The following is a 7,394-nucleotide window of genomic DNA, read 5'->3' on the forward strand; positions in this document are numbered from 1 at the left end:
AGCGTAGTTGGCAGACATCCAGGTCATGGTTTTAGATTATTTGAGTATGAAATTTCTGTAATATAGATTTAGCTGTAGTCAAAACACACACGATCAGGTCGTCTCCACGTTCTAACACCTAATCCAGGGGCACTGAGACCTGGGAATTCCTACCTGATGCCAAGACAGAAACCAAGAAAGTCTCCCCCTTGCCCTCCGACAAGTCCCAAAACATACCCCCTCTAGGAACCCACTGGTCACTGGCAGCACCAGGAACGGGATGTGTCCCTAGTGCCATCTAACTGCCTTATCACACTTTCGGCAGAAGAATGTAACCTCCTAGCCTAGGCTGTTGGCATTTTGGAGACGTTCTGTGGACTACCAACTCTAACCAAAGTTGTGTAAGTAATGATCAGTAAAAAAGAACACCCAAAAGCAGTATTAATGATTGGATTTGAGTACAATTATAAGTGATTATCAACCTTTTCTAGAATTAATAATGAAAAACTGTTCCAAAAGTGCTGGTTAGTTAAAATATTGTAGTAAGAAGGAAAATCCATTGAGTCCTCAGAATAACAGGCAAAGGTCAACACAAAAATTACAGTGTTCATTTCTGCTACATTCCTGGTAAAGCTAGCTTTTGTAGACCCACTGGGAACTTAACCACTATTTCCATGGGAAAATAAATTCTAGGTTCCAAACAGCTAATGGACAGTGATGTTCTGGAACACGTTCATTAATAACTTTGAACTTCCTGTACTGTATGTGATGTCTTTGTCATATAGTTGTTACAGACGGCCAGGGTTCAATAGTGAGGGTGGGAAAAAAGGGAACTTCTCTCATTCAGTTAAAGTAAGGAATTACAATTTTTTAAAATATTTTTTAAAAGATTTTATTTATTTCTTTGAGCTAGAGATCACGAGCAGGAGGGGAGGAGTAGAGGGAGAAGCAGGCTCCCCAGTGAACAGGGAGTGGATGCGGGACTCCTCACAACCCGAGCCAAAACAGCAGTCAGTCACTTCACCACCTGCGCTGCCCCAGGCACCTCACTAAGGAGTTACTCTTAACACGATTCAAATAGCTTGATTCAAATTCCGGTGAGGAAGATTATCAAATTCTCAAGGGGTAAGGCCAGTTGTACACCAGGAGAAAAGGCCTCAGTAACCGAAATTATACTTTTTACCTTAACTGTATACATTGCTGTTTCTGTTCTATGCATGTCTGGGTGCTATATGAGCTTACAAGTAGGTATTTACATTTTGCTTTATTTGTTTGTTTATTTATTTATTTATTTGTTTGTTGAGAGAGGAGGTCAGAGGGAGAAGCAGACTCCCCGTGGAGCTGGGAGCCTGATGTGGGACTTGATCCCAGGACTCCGGGATCACAACCTGAGCCGAAGGCCGAGGCTTAACCCACTGAGCCACCCAAGTGCCCCTGCATTTTGCTTCATTAAGGAAAACCAGAAAGAGAAAGAAATGAGGGGACAGAAGTCAGTAAGATTCTACTCAAAATGATCCAACCTCGTCCTTCTGTTAGGCTGACGCTGTTTTTTGCCCCACACAGCAAGTCATGGCCATTCTTGTCTGGATGCCCCCGTTCCCACTCTGCTTTGATGCCTGGCTCAGAATCGTGTCCCCAAAGCTTTCTGATGCCACCTGAGTCTACAGTGACCTTGTTGTTACTTTGTGCCTTGAGTTGTTTTCTAGGATTTGGGGGGTTTTGTTTGTTCATTGGTTTCCATGTGTGTTCCTCTTGTGCAAAACAGCGTGAAGTGGTTAGGAGCCCGATCTCCTGTCAAGGCCATCTGGTTCAGGAACTTGGCTTTACCACTTTCCTTGGTAGTGTGATGCTGGGCGAGCTTTTAACCTCTCAGTTTCCTCATTTGTCAGAATGAGAATAATAATAGCACCTACGTTACTGTATTATGGTAAGGATTAAGTGGCACAGTGCGCGGAGGGCCCAAGGCAGGGTCTCCAGCCCTAGTAAGTGCTGTGTAAAGTCAGCTGCCCTTTTTGGTTGCTTGCCAGTAAACACCTTACAGGCAGTATGGCTCAAGGTCAGGGAGTACTATTTTGTTATTGTTTTGTTTTGAAACACTACCAAGACAGCGGGCTTAAGCAGCACTCGTTACAAGTTGACCTCAACACAGGAAAAGATGAAAGGAAATTAAGATTGTGGCATACTCAATATCTACATTAAAACAGAAATAGTCCATTGATTTTTTTTCCCAGATTCTTTTTTTTTTTTTTTTTTAAGGTAATCTCCATACCCATCGTGAAGCTTGAACTTACAACCCCAAGATCAAGAGTCTCGTGCTATACCAACTGAACCAAATGGCCCCTCCAGGTAGCTTTGAATACCCAGATAGTTGACAGTCTACAACAAAGAATTTTAAGTTTAGCTGAGATCTTGGTGTCCCTCAGACTCAATCAAGGTGTTAAATATAAAATGGAGTACAGGAAAAGTACTCACACAATGCACGACAGAGTACCGTGACCGGTTAAACCCTCTTCCATTAGCCATTCTTAAGAAGGAGAAATGCATCTAAGTATGAGGTATTGAAGAAGGATTGTTCTGACAAGAAAGCATTAAAAAATATGAAAAAAATATTTTTTAAGATTTATTTATTTTATTTGAGAGAGTGAGCTTGGGGGGCATGGGCAGAGGGAGAGAGAATCTTCAGCCGACTCCATGCTGAGCCTGGAGCCCAGCAGGGTTCAGTCTCATAACCTAACGACCTAGGCTGAAACCAAGAGTCGGATCCCCAACCGACTCCACCACCCAGATGCCCCCGATTATGAAATATCTTCAAAAAGGGCCATCCCATAAGGGAAGCAGTGGATGTTTGACACATGTAACATTTCCAACTAACTGCATTATCAGACAGCTATTAGTGAATTGTTTTAAAATGCAAATACAGGGGGTGCCCAGGTGGCTCAGTTGGTTAAGCAGCTGCCTTTGGCTCAGGTCATGATCCCAGGGTCCTGGGATCGAGCCCCACATCAGGCTCTCTGCTCAGCAGAGGGCCTGCGTCTCTCTCTCCCTCTGCTGCTCTTTTTACTTGTGCTCTCTATTCTCTGTCAAATAAATAAAATCTTTTTTAAAAAATTCAAATACAGTGTTAGGTTAAAGTGTGGGGTTTAGAAAACCATGTGTAAATCCCATAGCTAATATTTGTTTAGTAGCTATAGAAGTGGGCCAGTTCCCTAGACTGTAAAGCCTCAGTGCCCTCATTCTTAAGGCGACTGCCTGAGTAAGATAATTTCTAGGACCATATGTAGTATACTGTCTGACACTTAACAGCCATTCCATAACTGAACATTTCTGTTTCTTTTCTCTGAATTCACAGAAACTGACTTTAATCAAAGTAGGACTTTAATTAGAAAACTGAGAAGAGGCCTTACTCTAGAATGGATTTCCAAAGTATTGAAGAACAAATAACAAATTAGTTAAAACCCTATTTACATACTTATTATTTTCTTGGAAGATTTGTGTGAGATTTCTCTGTGATTGAAGAGTACTTGAGTAAATGAAAGTTTAATTTTTATACTATATATTTTTCCTCTAAGACAGCCTTAACCAACACAGAGCCACAAGCATGTGGTCACATGCTATGTGCCCAGACTCCTAGCACTTGGCTCTAACGGAAAATGATCACAGGGGTCTTCTTGTACAGGGTGCTAGGTGATACCCTGCCCGGAGAACTGACCTCAGCTATGTGGCATATATTGTGTTTGAAACAGGGAACTTAAGAAATCAACTCAGCAGCTAATCACCTACTAAAAAGAACAGAATGCTATAGAATAGAAAATATCCAGAGTCACTGTGGTCAAAGTTTATTTCATGAAACAGTTCTCTTCAGTTACAAACACATGTATGTGCCTTTATGGCAGATTGGGACAAAAGTTTGAAGATCTCCCGTATATCTTATCAGGCTGAAATTTGTAGGATCCTGCAGTGGTTAAGGAGCGAACCAGACAGGCCTTGTACTCTCATTGGCTTTACAGTTGAGGTACAGGATAAAGGTCTGAACTGGCCTGGTGGAAGACGTACGGAGAGGTGGAGCCCAAGAACTTGAGACCACTGGGCTTAAAAATGTTAAGTTTCTTATTTTTTTCTCAACTGCTGGCCGAGCTAAACGTGTTGAGGGCAAGTCTGGCTGGTGAGAACCCGTGACACTGGATAGGTTATCTCATGAAAACGCAGGTTGTCTGTGCAAGTTTACCTTGTCATACCTCAAAGGCGTGAAGAGGCCATTGTGTGGTCAAAGAATGAAAGAAAACCAGGAAACAGTAGGACTTCTGTGCTGGGAAAATAAACTGAACAGGGTTGTGATTAAAGTCAATGAAGGAAGTAGATCAGCTGAACATTAAATTGTTTACCTGTAAGTCAAAGACACTAAAATCTCAGGTGAGGTATTCAAGACTAAGGGAAGTATTTTTTCACAGCACTAAGTTCTGACTGGGTAAAACTTAATTCAAAAGCTGAAATTTGTGGGGCACCTGGCTGGCTCGGTAAGTAGAGCAGGCGACTCTTGATCTTAGTGTCGGGAGTTCAAGCCCGACCTTGGATGTACAGGTTGTACTTGGATGTACTTTGAAATAAAATCTTTAAAAGAAAGAAAAAAGATGGAATTTATTGCAAAGATTAACTTGTAACAGTTGAAAATAGGAGACTCAGCCCAAATTGCTTAGCCTTCCTTCAGTCAGTTGAGTGCTTGCTGGGCATGGCATTCAGGCTCTGTGGGGGAATAAAATAGGGCACCCAGCTGGGCACAAGGAGCTTAGAGGCTAGGTGCAAGGTAAGTAAGGTTGGGGAAACGCTGGGGAACAAGCAGGGGCTCATAGTAGGGAACCGAAGGGGCAGAGCAAGGAGTTACGCTGCTTTGGGTTGTTGTCGAGGCCCGCCTGGGTCACTGAGTGACCCTGGGCCCCTCTGGGAGCCTCTTTCGCTCCTTCTGAAAACTGGTGAGAGTGCTTGTGTGGAGTCAAGAAGGTATGTGGGAATCTCTAGCAGTCCTGGCACGAAGAAGATCCTAGATCAGTGTTTGCTGAATCTAAAAGGAGGTTTTTACTTACCTGGGGCAGAGGAAGTGGCATGAAGTAAAGCAGAAGTATGTCTTTCTCTGTAGAATGACAGCGTATGTGCTGGAAAATAGTGGAAAATAAAGAAGTAGGGTAGGGCCAATTAAGAGAACTTTCAAAGCCAAGCTGAAAAGTTCGAGCAGATACAACAGACAATAACCACTATTTATACTTAAGCAAAAAGGATTTGCTATGTAATTATTCAAAGAGTACCTATGAATCACTTATAGAGTGCTAGGCCCTGCGGTTAGGATATTGGGGAAACAGTAACCCCTGCCCTCAAGTGGCTTCCGTCTGGCAAGGGAGAGAAGAATTACTGTTTTAGAGATGTTTTATTTTATACAGATCCCACTTTAAAAAATAAAAATTCTGCGGTACCTGGGTGGCTCCAGCCCTATATTGGGCTGGGCATAGAGCCTACTTAAGAGATATATATATAGATATATATATATCTATATATATATTCCATACATATATATTCCATAAAAGCTAGGGGCTTTTTCCTTCTTAAAAAATGTTTTTAATTTTAATTTTTTTTTTTAACTAGGTTCCAGGGGCACCTGGGTGGCTCAGTGGGTTAAACTAGGTTCCATACCCAGCATGGGGCTTGACCTCATGACGTCGAGATCAAGAGTCAGATGCTTTACCAAATGAGCCAGCCAGGCATCCTTCTTTTTCTTTTTCTTTTTTTTTTTTTAAGATATTTTATTCACTAAGCATCTAGAACAGTGCTTGCCGCAAAATCTGCACCGTATTTGTTAAATTAATGAATATTTAAGAGTTTGAATTCTTAACCAGTTTAATGTCTTTGAGATGATTTTATAATTAGGATAGGGCTATTTGGGGCACCTGGGTGGCTCAATCCATAAAGCATCTGCCTTCAGCTCAGGTCATGATCTCAGGGTCCCGGAATCAAGCCCTGCTTTGGGCTCTCCACTCAGCGGCAAGTCTGCTTCTCCCTCTCCCTCTGTGATCTCTCTGGCTTTCATTGTCTCTCAGATAAATAAAATCTTAAAAACCAAAAAAAAAAAAGATATGACTATTCTATAGGTTAAATGAGAAGCGTTCCGAGGAAGCAAATTTGGACTTTCTGTCAATCTTACTGAGAGTCTAAGATGATTAGTAAAATAATACATGTACAATTCTAACCATGCTAGTCCCTTAAGCATTATATTCCAACTGTCCATATTATAGTCTCACTAAAACATCCAGGAGCAGTGCTTTTTCTATTGGCTATTTCTGTGGTACATTCTTTTTTTTTTTTTTAAAGATTTTATTTATTTATTTGAGAGAGAGACAGTGAGAGAGAGCACGAGCAAGAAGGTCAGAGAGAGAAGCAGACTCCCCGTGGAGCTGGGAGCCCGATGTGGGACTCGATCCTGGGACTCCAGGATCATGACCTGAGCCGAAGGCAGTCGTCCAACCAGCTGAGCCACCCAGGCGTCCCTCTGTGGTACATTCTTTATTACTAAGACCACTTAAAGTGTATGCACACTCTATTTTTAAATGACTAATGTCACTTAATATTGAAAACTCTACAGGTTAAAAAGCAAAAAATACAATACAAGAGAATAGCCTGAGGTAAAAGCAAACATACAAGAGGAGAGAAATATGGTTTTCATTATAGCCTTTTGTGTGGAAACTCTGTGGCATATTTGAGGAAATATCTTTAAGTAGTCCCTCCCCCCATTATGTAGGATATGATCAATTATACCATCTGCTCCTCTAGGTAACTTGGCAGCTGTTAATTGACTAACATTATTCCCTGAGTTTTGCTGTAGCCATGGATGGTTCTAGAACATAAAAACAAGAGATTTGTAAGAATGGCTTTTGTGGCGTGGGGGGTGAGGGGGATGGGTGAAATACGTGACGGGGATAAAGGAGTGCACCTGTTGCAATGAGCGCCGGGCGATGTACGGAATGATGAATCACTACATTGTACACCTGCAACTAATATTACACTGTATGTTAACTAACCGGAATTAAAATTAAAACTTCAAAAATAAATAAGTAAATGGGAAGAAAAAAGAATAAATATTGACTGGGAAGAACAAAGTAAATATGTACGTAGTCATAAATCATTTTTGTTTTCCCAGAGGTTTTATGATGTTCTATATATCTGAATGTTTACATGTATTAATGTATACAGCAGAAGCAATTAAGTAACTTAATACCAACAGAATTTATACTTCAAATGGCGAAAGAATGGATCATCTCAGTTTGTGGTGAGATACCCAGATGCTTCCTGTTACTCTGTCCAGAACGATGTTAACATTAACCTCAGAGGAGGCCGTTAAGCCAGTCTGGAGCTAGAAATGGCAAGCATTATGT

The 7,394-nt window shown here is 41.4% G+C and overlaps 1 long non-coding RNA gene across 1 annotated transcript; it reads right to left on the minus strand.

Annotated features, from left to right (window-relative positions):
* Positions 1 to 3,802: 3,802 nt before the first annotated feature.
* On the minus strand, positions 3,803 to 7,012 carry LOC116597175. The gene is made up of 3 exons (XR_004288480.1): positions 6,778 to 7,012; positions 5,058 to 5,126; positions 3,803 to 4,298 (listed from the first exon to the last, which is right to left on the minus strand). It is a non-coding gene; the product is annotated as an uncharacterized LOC116597175 (long non-coding RNA).
* Positions 7,013 to 7,394: the final 382 nt, after the last annotated feature.

The sequence above is a fragment of the Mustela erminea genome, chromosome 8, assembly GCF_009829155.1.
Source record: "Mustela erminea isolate mMusErm1 chromosome 8, mMusErm1.Pri, whole genome shotgun sequence".
NCBI lineage: Eukaryota > Metazoa > Chordata > Mammalia > Carnivora > Mustelidae > Mustela > Mustela erminea.